Here is a 13,276-nt window from a genome sequence, read left to right on the forward strand (position 1 = left end):
CCCTCCCACCCCACCCCCCACTCCAGCAACCCTCAGTTTGTTTCCTACAATTAAGAAGATCATGCCATATTTTAAAACCAAGCTGCTTGTTCTAGATCTCCTCTCCCCTTCCCAAGGGCTGGAAGGGTTTTGGTTGATTTTGATAACTATTTGGGCCACTTGTTTTTTCTCCTCCAGTATTTTAAATTCTACTTTTACGTCTTAAATTCACCAAAAAAAAGTGAGCCTGAGAAACCCTCAACCCCAATAAAAGCAGAATACCAGGCCCATGCATGCTCTCTTTACCCACAACTTTGCTGCGTGGCCCTAGCTGTGTTGTGTAATTTACAGGTCTTGTAAGTAATACACCTTTATTGTTTCAAGGTTTCCTATGGTTGTTGCTGAAGGGTGTCTTGCATTCGTAAGAGCCACAGCGCTGGTCCAGCCACATTGGTTATTGATAGGCTGAGACCGGTGCAAAACACTACCATACTTCTGGGTATGATTGAGCCTGGCTCAGGCAGTAGAACACATGACTCTTGATCTCAGGATTGTGAGTTCAAGAAGACCCACACTGGGTGTAGAGCTTACTTAAAAAAAAAAAAAGAAAAGAAAAGTTAAAAAAATATTTTAAAAAATACTATACTTCTATGTTCTCCCACCAAAATAAAACAAACTTTCATTAACTTTATTAATGATTCTAACAACCACCCAGTTCCTAAAGCTAGAGAGCCATCTACTTCTCTCCCATCCTCACTCATCAGACTCAGTCACAAAGTTTTCTCTTGAATTCAATCCCTTTTCTCCGTTTTTATTAGCAATACATTCATTCACTTACTCATTTATTGACTCTACTGTGGGGTAGGAATCATATTAGAAATTGAAGATATCAAAGATAATTAGGCACGGTTTTTGACTGAGAGGAGTTTTCAGTACAGTGAGGAAGAAGGTAAGTAAAACAATGTTTATAATACATCGTGAAGAGCACTGTTCCTCAGATTTGCCCAGGGTGCAATGGGAGCCTAAGGAAGCGATTGCTAAGCGGCCATGTGGTGATGGTGACTGGTGACAGTAAGTCAGGTAGGACATGCTTCCCAAAGGAGGTGACGTCTATTTTTTTAGACCCTCACTATCAGGCTGGGCTCCTTCATGAATCTGGCAAGCAGCAATCTTACTTAGAGTTAAGGAAAAAATTTTCTGTGAGACTTCACGTTGCTAAGTGCTCATCTCCACTAATCCAACATTATTGATAAAACTCACCCATAAAGGATGTAGGAGGGAGACTTGCCATGACACATTGACCCCAAGCTGGCCAGAGAATAACCCTCCACTCGATTGCCCTTAGGGGGCACTTCTAAACCGGTGAGTGTTAGTAACATCTCTAAAGGTATAAGTTTTAGTATCACCATGGAAATGACTCCCCTCAGAGATACTAATGAGATGGTAATAAAGACAGCTGTTGTATAATGAACACAATATGGATGGAAGCAGAATTACCAAGAGGATGATCTGGGAAGAGACCAATTTTTCATCCACAGGCTTCATGGGATAGAATGGAAAAGGACCTCTAGAATTCGAATGTGGAGACTTGGAGTTAGAATGCGGTCCGTGAAGCCCTCCTGGTATCTGCCACTGCTAAGGACCATACAGTGAGTTTTGGTTATGCCCTCCCCTTTCTCAGCTGACACTTCTAGTGCTGGTACAGACCTCAGGGAGCTCACAAAATATCAACCAAGGATCATCAAAAACCCTTAGAATTGTTTTCCCTCCTAACATATTGGAGAGGGCAGAGGGACACCGTAAATGACAGGAAACGTGCCATAAGGGCAACAACAACTCTGGAAGACCCAGCATTTACGATTAATATTTGATGACTTGATCCCCCAAAGTGCTCATTTTAAAAGAAACCTGTAGCTTTCAGTCCTTTGGCCTTTCTATTGTTCTACAACTTTTGCTTTCTTTTCTCTATTTCCTGCCATCTTCTTCTTTGCTTGTGGCTGCCTTCTCCTTTCCTTCTTCTACCTGTGCCCTCTCTCTTCAATTTCCTTTCCTCCAAGAGTTGGTTTTACCTGTTCAAAGACTGAAGGAATTAAGTGTATTTTCTACTAAGTCACACTGCCAGGAACAAAATTTCCTACAATGGACTTTCGACTCTAGTCACATGCTCTTTGCACACTCTTTCCCCCGAGTTTACTGCATTTCAATTGCTGAATGGAATGGTTAATCTGATGTGCCAACCTGACTAGGCCCCAGGTGCCAGACATTGGGCCAGGCATTATTCTGGGTGTGTCTGTGAGGGTGTTTCTGAATAAGCTTACTGCTTGAATGGGTAGACTGAGGAGAACAGATTGCCCTCCCCAATGTGGGTATGCATCATCCAATCAACTGGAGACCTAAATAGAACAAAGAAGCTCAGGAAAAATGAGCACTTCCTGCCTGACTGTTGGGCTGGGAAATCAAATCTTTTCCAGCCTTCACACTTGGACTGAAACATTGGCTCTTCTTGGTCCTAAGCCTGCTGGCTTTTGGACTGGAGCTACACCGTCAGCTCCTATGGTTCTCAGGCCTTCATATTCAAGATGGAACACTATACACTGGCTTTCCTGGGTCTCCAAAGTGCTGACTGCGTATCTTGAGACTTCTTAGCCTCCATAACTGCATGAGCTAATTCCTTATTTTATATATATATATTTATATATTTTATATATATTTGTATTTTTATATACATACACACACAATGTTATATATATAACATAACATATATATATAACATAACATATATATATATAACATAACATAACATATATATATATGTTATGTCTTGTCTCATCTTGCCTGATATATATATATATAACCTATTGGTTCTGTTTCTCTGGAGAACCTTGAATAAACCCTGGATTAAACCCTCAAATCTGAGTTTTCATTTACCTTACAATTGTTCAGTTCGGCCAAAGGCTAACCAGATCATCTACCATTTTCACTCAGTTTTAACAGCCAAGGTCACCAAGACCCTACAGGGTCAGACTAAAGTTGTAGCTGGGGTCTGGAGTTCTTGGAAAACCAAAGTTAACCTCCCTGTTAACAGGAAGTCTCTCTGCTATGACTTCTCCTTCACTTCTGCGATAATGATCAGGAAATTCTGAGCATACTTACATAACTCTTGCTTTCAAGAGAAGTCTCAAGAAACGGTCAAACAAAAGATTCTGGAACAGCGAGAGCCGGCCACCAACTCCCTTGCCCACCCTAACATTTTCCTCTGGAAATGCCTCCGAAGCCAACAGCCCCTCAGGTCTCTCCATCCCAGGATTGTACTGTCGTCTGCTAGTGCTGGCCTTTTCCGCTTCTCCCCACACCTTCTCTCCCACAGCCCACTCTCATGTCAATGCTGATACAGGACGAATGGCTTCTTAATGTTTAGGTAGGGCTTTTTCAGCATGAGGAAGACAATTTCTTCTTCATGGTCACGAAGTCCTAACACAAGCAGTGATAAAGATTGTCCACTGATCTGATTGGTTTAGACTGGGTGTCTTTTGGAATGCACAGCATGACTCTGCCTACATCTTCTGTTAATGTTGGTTTATGCCTAATTTGATCTATTTCTACATCCATAATCTGATTCCACTATTGGCCACTAGGTGAATAGCTCTAAGTATTTGGGGGCTTTATTCTTAGAGGGCAGTTAAGTTACTCAGAGACAGTGTGATCCTTTGAAGTCTTGCTTCCTTGCTTTGTTGGACCACAGCAGCATTAAGTCTAGGTCTCGTTTTGTCCCACTACTATGACAAACTCCCTCTGAGTACTTTACCTGATGGCTTATGAATTCTGAGGTTTTTCACTCTTACTGGTGGGAACACAAAATATTCCCAGACCATGAGCCTTTGACTTCACTCCTGCTAAGACGTACAGGTGTGCTTTCCCAGTCTTGAGTAACTTCCTCATGTGCATACTGAGTAAGCTTCCTTTAAAGGAATGAAATGCTTTCTTCTTGTCTCATCTTGCCTGTTCTTAACTATTTCTTTTTTTTTTTTTTAAAGATTTTATTTATTTGACAGAAAGAGATACAGTGAGAGAGGGAACACAAGCAGGGGGAGTGGGAGAGGGAGAAGCAGGCTTCCCGCGGAGCAGGGAGCCCGATGTGGGGCTCGATCCCAGGACCCTGGGATCATGACCTGAGCTGAAGGCAGATGCTTAACAACTGAGCCACCCAGGTGCCCCTGTTCTTAACTATTTCAACAAGAGCTAATGTCAGAGCCAAAACCTTACTTGGTTCTGAAGCTAATGAATTTACTGGGTGAGACCACACACCTGTGCCATCAGAAGCTTTCCATCTCCTGAATCAGGGTAGCACAACTTTTTCTCTATGAAATAAACTGGCTCAAAGCACTTCATTTCCTTTAAGTATTTTGACTTGTGCTTCAAAATTGTGTGCACAGGTGAATAACGTTATTTGAATTCATAGGGAATTATTTTTATTCTTGAATCTATTGACTCAGAGTATCATGTTTCACTTTTTAAATGATGCTATTGTTCCAGTCTACAGAGGAAAAACTTGTCCAGTGAGGACCTTTGGGCTAGGTGGTTTGCTGGGCGTGACTCCATGGCCAGAACTTCCTGGATCCCCTATGTTCTGGCTAAGCTAAGAGGTACTCTTAGGACATCCTTGATCATCATCTTATCTTGTGAGTATTTTGAAATTCATTCTGGAATAGTACTTTATAAGTTGAAGTGGCTGAACAGCCCCTCTGATATGGTGAAAATGTCTGTAGTCTTCTTCCCAATAACTCAATCCAGTCTTATCATGAGAAAAATATCAAATCCCATTAATGGGGCATCTTAAAAAATACCTGACCAAGACTCCTCAAATTCATCTATCTAAGACTCTAACAAAGTCATCAAAAACAGGGAGAGTCTGTGAAACTTCCATAGCATGGCCAAGAGGAGCCAAAGGAAATGTGACAACTAAATACAACATGGTATCCTGAATGGGATCTTGGAACAGAAAAGGGACATTAGGTAAAAACTAAGGAAATCTGAATAAAACTATTGACATTAGTTAATAATAATGTATCAATAGTGGTTCATTAATTATAACAAATGTACCACATTAATGTAAAATGTCAATAATAGGGGAAACTAGGTGCAGGGTATGGGAACTCTATATTATATTGTCAATTTCTCTATAAATATAAAACCATTCTAAAATAAAGTCAATTAAAATAATCCTAGGGGATCTACAAAAAAGCTACCAAGGGGTGCCTGGGTGGCTCAGTTGGTTAAGCACCTGCCTTCGGCTCAGGTCATGATCTCAGAGTCCTGGGCTCAAGCCCCACATTGGGCTCCCTACTTAGTGAGGAGTCTGCTTCTTCCTCTGCCTCTGTCGCTCCTCCTGCTCATGTTCTCTCTCTCAAATAAATAAATAAAACCTTAAAAGACAAAAATCTACCAACACTAATAACTAAGTTGGGAAGGTTACAAGATAGAAGGTTGTGCACTAAAGAATTAACTCATCACACTTGAGATGTTCAAACCTTACACATGCCAGAAAACAGACTGGTTTTTGACTGACTCTGGGGAGATCAGCTCTAAGCTCTTAAAATATCTTGTCTGATGAGTGTCCCGGTACACCTGGGGCTTGGACCTCACCAGGGAATTTATGCTAACAATGTGATTTATGGTGGAGACCTTGGGCCATGCTGTATCATTTCCACCTCTGAAGAGGCTGGAGAGATTGAGTAACTAAGGTCAGTCACATTCTCCATTCTTAAATTACTGACCCCCAATAAAAATAAATCCTGGACACCAAGGCTAAGGCAGGCTCCCCTGGTTGGCCATTCTTTGTATGTGTCGTCACACGTCATTGCTGGGAGAATCAAGTGCTATTCATTGACTCCACTGGTAGAAGAGAGCATGAATCTCACTTCTGGTCTCTATGTGCCCGTTTCCTTTGCTGATTTTAATGTACATCCTTTCACTCTAATAAACTAATTGTGAGTAGAACAGCTTTTCTGAATTCTCTGAGTTCTTCCAGTGAATCATCAAACCTGATGGTGGTCTTGGGAACCCCCAACACAAAGGCCAATAGGTCAGCATACAAAAATCAGTTGTATTTGTAGATAGAAGCAACGAACAGCTGTAAAATGAAACTAGAAACACAAGTCCATTTATAGTAGCAGCCCCAACTATAAAACATGTAGGAATAAATTTTACAAAAATATGTTCAAGCCTATAGGCCCAAACTACAAAACTTTGCTAAATATTTCTAGAATTTCCATTTCACTCTTTTTTATAGATCAAATTATTAAATGATATTCTTCTTTTTCCCCTCTATATTCTAAACACATTAGTCATAGTTATTTCAATGTCTCTGTCTGGCTACTCAATACCTGGGTCACCCAGGGGACTATTTCTATTGTCTAAGGTTTTTTTCTTTTGCTTTTTTGATCAATTGGACTATTTCTTGGTATTTTGGTTGAGTTTTTATTAAATGCTGAACATTGTGTGTAAAGAATTGTAGGAGCTCTGGTCAGTTCACTGAAGAGGGAATTACCTTCTGGAAGTCAAATAGCATATATTGGCAGAGCCTTGTGTTACAAGAGATGGGAAGTGGGCAATTTGGACACAGCATTTCCTTTCAGTGCTTTCAGGTTGCTTCACTTTATAGTACTTATACTGTACATTTATCTTGTACCGTATCTCTCTACTTCAGAGCCCAAAGAAGCTCTAAAAGACACCATAAAATTTGAGCATCAGGAACATGTAGAAAAAGGGGCCAGAAGACACTGATGAGCATTTTGTATGATGTGATCTTCATCTCTCTTTCCAGCCTGGGCAGACTCCTCTCTCTGCACAAGAAAAGGTGGGGTGCTGGTTGCATTGATCTTCCCGGGGACTGTGTGAACTCTGCCATCTGGTGGCTAATCAAGATGTTACAAGCAATAGGGAGAAAGGATAACAGGAACAGACGTTTGCAAAAAGAAAGCACTGTATTTTGTGAATGAGCTTTTAGAAAGTGTTCAGCTCAAAGCAAACTGGAATCTTTCCCCTCCGCTTAATGTTTACATTGCGGTAGAACTGATTAAGTGTAAATGGATTCAACCCTTAGAGAAACCAATAGAGAGCATGTACTTTACAAGAGCCTTAGAAATGCCCATATTCTTGGGGCACCTGGCAGGCTCAGTCCATGGAGCGGGTGACTCTTGATCTCTGGGTTGTGAGTTCAAGCCCCACACTGGGTGTAGAGATTACTTAAAAATGCAATCTTGAAAAAAAGAAATGCTCATATTCTTTGATGGAGTCATTCCACTCCTGGGAGTTTGTCCTGAGGAAGGGCTATTGCTTCAGGGCTTTGATGGAAGAGACACAATGACTAGAGTTATCCAGATTTAATTGGCAGAGCTGGGACCAGCTAACATATTCAGTCATTCAACAAACACCAAGCACTTGCTCTGTACAGGGATTATGCCAGATGTCCTGCCCTCCAGGAGCTCACAGACATAGAACATGGGGAGGGAAAGGGGTGTCAGAGAGCCGTCCTGAAGGATGTGAGCCTGGCAGAAGGAACACGATGAGCCGTGAACATGAACAACACAGGCGCGAAGATGTGAAGCGGTGTGGGAGGAGAGGGAATGGGAGGCTGGAGAACTTCAAGCAGTGTAAAGTGTGCAGCCAAGAGCGGGAGAACAGAAGCTGGAGAGTCACAGAGGGCCTTCAGTGTGGCCATCTGGCTGCTCAAGATACTGCAGGCACAATGGGAAGGAAAACTATGCGGGCTGTTGCTCACACTCACCATTTACTATATGCTTTCTGTGCATGCATGAACTCATTTACTCTTCTCCGCAGCCCCATAAGATGGGCATCATTTTACCCCTAATTTTCAGATCCAGGTGCTGAGGTACCTTTGTTATGAACTTGCCCAACATCACACTAACATAAAGTTGGCAGGGAGGGATTTGCCCAAGAAGTCTGGCTTGAAGCCCATGCCCACAGCCACTAAGCTGCACCTGCCGGGAGCAGTGGGGATCGCCTCGCAGGTGCAGAGGGCTGGGTCCCAGTTGGCTGTGCTCAGGAAAAGTCTCTCCAGTGGCAGCATGGAAGCTGGTGTGAGCATGCAGCATGAGTGAAAACAGAGAGACAGGAAAAGTAGCTGAAAACATCCAGGTGAGCTGGAAGCCAGAAGCAGGGGAGCAGGAGTGGCGTTGAGAGAGGGGAATTCGGTGTGAATCCCGTCTCTGACCTGGGTGGATGAGTCATGGTATCGCTAACAAGAACAGGGTACTCAGGTTGGCGAAATATCGGGATTCCATTTGGACTTAAGGTACCCGAGGAGTGGTGCATGAGGCAACTGGGGACCAGATGGAATGGGACTGATTTGGAAGTATCGTAGCCAATGAGGTTTATCCGAGGTGCGATTATTGCTAATTGGAAGTTGATACTTCATGGCAGTAATGGGAATGAACTGAGTGGATTTGGTCCCCATGTCATTCCTTCAACAAACATGTCCTGGGGACCCCCAGTACTCTGGGCCTGTGCTGGGCACTTGGACACTACAATACACAAGACAGATGCATCTCTGCCTCATGGAATTCCAAGTCCACAGTCTTGTTCAGAGAACAACCCCATGACCAACGTGAGCCCACCGTCCTGTGGGAACCTGGCGAGCTGAGGGCTGGTGGTCAGGAGCAGCGCCACAGAGAAAATGGCCATGATCCTATTATGTTGAGAGAAGAAGGATCAGATAAACCATCACACCTTGTGACAAGAAGATGGGACTCTAGTGCCCTTGGTGAGAGCCATCTCAGCAGTGTTAGGGGTGGAATCGAGGCTATGAGGTGGAGGAGCAGGCGGGAAGGATGGAGGCAGAAATGGCAAATGTTGACCGCTCCGCTTAGATGCTTGAAGGGATCCCTCTCCACTTTCCCAGATGCATCTTTCCAAATGCATGGTAAGTTTTGCGATGGCAAACACTCTATTTTCTTCAGCTCCCCATTTCACACACACACACAGAGGGAGAGAGAGAGGGAGAACTCTATGCTGGGGTAGAATTAGCAATGGATTTAAAGTCAAAAGACTTGTCCAATGCCACTAACTAGGCCAGTGCCACTAAAGTCACCTCCCTTGCTGAGTCTGCATTTTCTCCCCAATAAAATGGGCCCAGTTGGGGCGCCTGGGTGGCCCAGTCGTTAAGCGTCTGCCTTCGGCTCAGGTCATGATCCCAGGGTCCTGGGATCAAGCCCCGCGTCGGGCTCCCTGCTCCGCGGGGAGCCTGCTTCTCCCTCTCCCACTCCCCCTGCTTGTGTTCTCTCTCTCGCTGCCTCTCTCTCTGTCAAATAAATAAATAAAATCTTAAAAAAAAAAAAGAAAATGGGCCCAGTTATATGCAGCTGGTAGGATCAGAATGAGGCTCCAATCACAAAGCACCCTCCCTCCCCATATAGTAGCCCTCAGCTTCTATGTAAAAACCAGCACCGCCAACCCTGCCATCGCTCTATATGGGTTTGAGGGAAGGTCCTTCCCAGTCTCTCGTTCCAGCTTGTTAGCTCTTGGGGCCTGGAAGATGCTCCCATCAGCTTCTCCCCCTCCCTCTCTGTCCCTCTCCCCTCTGCTTGCTGGAGCTCTCTCTCCTCCCTGACCCTTTCCCCTCCTTACCAGCACCTGTCCTCACCACCTCCATCCCACACGTGGGCTCACAGCTAGAACTGGTCAAGAGCCTGGTTATTCATTTGCAAAGTCTGCATGCAGAATTGTACCGGCCTCGGTGATGCAGAACGAACCCACGTAACCAGCTCTTACACTGGTACCCCCAGAGGCGCAAAAGAGCAGCTGGGCCCAGCATGTTCTGTACTCACCAGCCATGCAGAGCCTCTAGCTGCCTCTCACCCCAACTTGGTACATGACCTCGGGCTTCAGATTCCACAGTACAATATTAGCGACCTGGGCTAAATGATTCTAAGGATTTTGCTAGCTCTGACACACTGCGGTCTTGCATGCAGTTCAGCCCATCCTATAATAATAACAGAAATAAAAGACAATAGCTAACATTTATTGTGTACAAACCGTGTGCTAGGCACTATTCGATGTGTTTTATGTGCATTGTTTCTTTTAATCTTTACACCATCTCTTATCAGATAGATACCGTTTACTGCCCCCAGTTTACAGGTGAATGAACTAGAGCTTGGTGAGTTGAGTTCACTTATTCAAGGTCACTTGGTATTACGTGTCTAAGCACGGCTATATCCAGCCTGCCTGACCCGGACCTGGCTCTTAACCTCCCAGTGGGCATCCAACTTGAAGGCAACATCTCTGGCTCGACTACTAACCGCTCACCTGAGCCAGAGCTGAACTGTACACCCACTTTGCCCTCCAGCCCACCCCCTGTAGATGCCCAGAGGCTCCTCAATTCCACATGCCCATAAATGCGCCCTTACCCCCCACACACTCCTGCTTGTCCGCTGGTACCTGCCATTCTCAATGCCATTCACTAGGCTGTATGGGGCCTGAGAATCAGAAAAAGGCGCCTCTTCCCTTCGTGCAGACACAGGCCCAAACTGGCTTGCAGGGCCGGGTTAGTGGACACATGGCCTGCGTAGCCCAGCGCAAGGTCTCAGGCTCCACCACCTTCCAGCATGCTCAGAACAATACTGGAACTCATCCTGGACTTCTCTGTTTCTCTCTCTTTCCTCCTCTCTCTCTCATCAAGCTCTCCCTATTTTGCTTTTCCAGGGGGTCTCCAAGGAACATGTCCCAGAAACTTTGTCATCCTTGTCTTCTGGAATAGCACCCCAGGGCAGAAGCCACTGGGCTCCCAGGTCATTTCCGAGAGAAAGGGAGGTGTGTCATCAGGACCAGGATGACGAAGCCCCCAAGAGCCTGGCCCCCATCAGTCATGCTTGCAACCTAAGGTGTTCGCAGACTTGGCCTCTGAGGCCACAGCGGGGAAGCACTGGAGGCCAGCTGCCTTTGAAGCCTACAGGAAGATGAGCAAGGTGCGGGCACAACCTGGGGGGCAGCGGGGGGGCGGGGTCCCTGGAGCCATGCCGTGGGAAAGCCTTTGGTACAGCACTTAAGGGGGAAGAGCCCTGCTGAAGCTCAAGTTAAAAGCGCTCTGCTGATCCGCCCTTCCTATTGAGCGTGCAGCCACCAGATGGCAGCCAAGGCTCCAGGCAGACAGACAAGGCAGGTGGAGCATGGATGTTCAGGGGGGCTCATCACTGACCCCACGACCTTCGGAGAGCAGGAAAGAGCGAGTACGTGTGCGTGCATGTTTGCATGTGTTCTTCTGCACCTATGTGTGCTGAAGGGTATGGACAGAATACACCTGGACAAGCAACTGGGCTTAGTCCCTTTCTTTGGGTTTCCTCACCACATCTGGGGCTTCCCTTCCCCTGAGTCCAGCCCTGTCTTGGGTGCTGGTGATGCAGAGGGAAGTGACCCCGTTCCTGCCCTCCGGGAGCTCCCGGGCCTGGCAAGTAAACAGACCACAGAGATGGCTGGAATAGCCCAGAGGAAGGCCCAGCCCCGGGTGGGCAAGGAGCTTTCCCTGCACCTGGAGGGCTTTCTGGCAGTGGCAGGTGCAGTAACAGTGTACATTATCTCTGTCTCCCCCCAGCAGCCCTGCAGGGACGACCCAACAGAAGCAAGCCTACTGGCAAGCCAGTGGGGCAGCTGATAGGCTGGGCGGTCCACAAGCGGTGAGGAACAGAGCTGGAATTTGAAGAAGACTCTGCATGATTCTCAAGCTCAAGCTCTTGGCCACTGCGTGCACTTCTGGAGACTGGAAATGGGGAGGAGAGCCAAGCTGGAGGGTCCAGGCCCCAAGCCAGAGCTGGAGGAGAGGCAGATGCCTCCCACCCTGGTCCCAGAGCAAGTTCTGCTGGCTCCAACTATCTGACTCACCTGTGAACTCTGGTCCAAGGCGACAAGGCAGAGGGCGTGTGACTGGGATCACCCCTGGAGTGCCACTCTGCACTCCCACCCCCCACCCCGTACCCTAGGCTGGGGGAGCCATGTCTGTGAAGCTGTAGTCTTGATCTGATGGCTCCTTGAAGCAGTATTTCTGCTCAGGTTACTCTGAGCATAAGGGAAATCACCTTTTTTTTTTCTTTTGAAGATTTTATTTATTTATTTGACAGAGAGAGACACAGCGAGAGAGGGAACACAAGCAGGGGGAGTGGGAGAGGGAGAAGCAGGCTTCCCGTGGAGCAGGGAGCCCGATGCGGGGCTCGATCCCAGGACCCCGGGATCATGACCTGAGCAGAAGGCAGACACTTAATGACTGAGCCACCCAGGCGCCCCAAGGGAAATCGTCTTGAAAATCATTCCAGCCACCTGGCACTCTGTCTTATTAACAGGTGACACTCGAGATAGAATTCCACAGCCCTTTTTTTGAAACCAACTCCAGGTTGGAAGTTCCTCTTGGAGTCTAACTGAAGTAAGCAGCACGGCAATCTACCTCTAACTCTGCAGTTCCTGGGCAGAGCCTTTAGTGCCTGAGTTTGGATGTAACCCTGTGAAATTCACACGTTTTAGATAGAGAAGGAAAAAGAAAGGTGCGAGCCCTGTTCCAGGAAGCAGGAAGAGCAAGAATGTCCTCTAGCAGTAAGAGAATCTCCGGGCCCTATAGCCAGGGCCTGCGCAACCTGAGCATTCTGCCCAGAGAGCGGGTGGAGGGATCAGTGGGAGAGGATGCCACACGAAGAAGGGAGAGCGAAGGACTGTCCCCAGCCAAGGGACTGGCACGAGGCCGCTTGGGCAGGTGGGGCGCGCAGGGGAACCCACTGGACACAGAGAAAGATGCAAGGGGAGAGAGGAGATGGTGAGCACTAGCTCAGGTGGAGGGAGGAGGAGGAGGAGACTAGAAGATGGAGATAAAAACAGAGACCAAGAGGTGCACTTAGGGAGACAGTGATCCATAAAGGCTGGGAGAGCAAAGAAGGAGACAGGGACTGGGTGGGAGAAAAGGGCGGGGTGGGAGCAGGAAGTCGTGAAGGCCCACCAGCCATTTGGGGGTCCTTTTGGGCCAGCCCACAGGCTCCGGCGGCCGGTTCCCTCCCCGTGTCTGTCACTCAAGGAGATGAGAATCCCCTCCCCCCAGGGCTGGCGGGGGAGGGTCTCGCCTCCCCACCCCCCATGCCCCACCTCCCCCACCACCCCCGCCCCAGCCCAGAGGCTCCCTTCCCCAGGCCCCCTGATCGCTGCCCCCTTGGGACTGGCTGTGCAGCCCCGATAGATGGTGGGGGGCCCAGCTGGTGTGTTATCAGCCTCCTCCAGGAGCGAGCCTGAGCCACTCCGCGGCTGCCAG

At 47.0% G+C, this 13,276-nt stretch overlaps 1 long non-coding RNA gene across 1 annotated transcript; it reads right to left on the bottom strand.

The window, feature by feature from the left end:
• Positions 1 to 6,062: 6,062 nt before the first annotated feature.
• Positions 6,063 to 13,090, bottom strand: LOC145721262 (uncharacterized). The gene is made up of 2 exons (XR_014144856.1): positions 9,825 to 13,090; positions 6,063 to 7,322 (listed from the first exon to the last, which is right to left on the bottom strand). It is a non-coding gene; the product is annotated as an uncharacterized LOC145721262 (long non-coding RNA).
• Positions 13,091 to 13,276: the final 186 nt, after the last annotated feature.

This window comes from Leptonychotes weddellii, chromosome 4 (genome assembly GCF_054177405.1).
Source record: "Leptonychotes weddellii isolate Sample4059 chromosome 4, ASM5417740v2, whole genome shotgun sequence".
Lineage (NCBI taxonomy): Eukaryota > Metazoa > Chordata > Mammalia > Carnivora > Phocidae > Leptonychotes > Leptonychotes weddellii.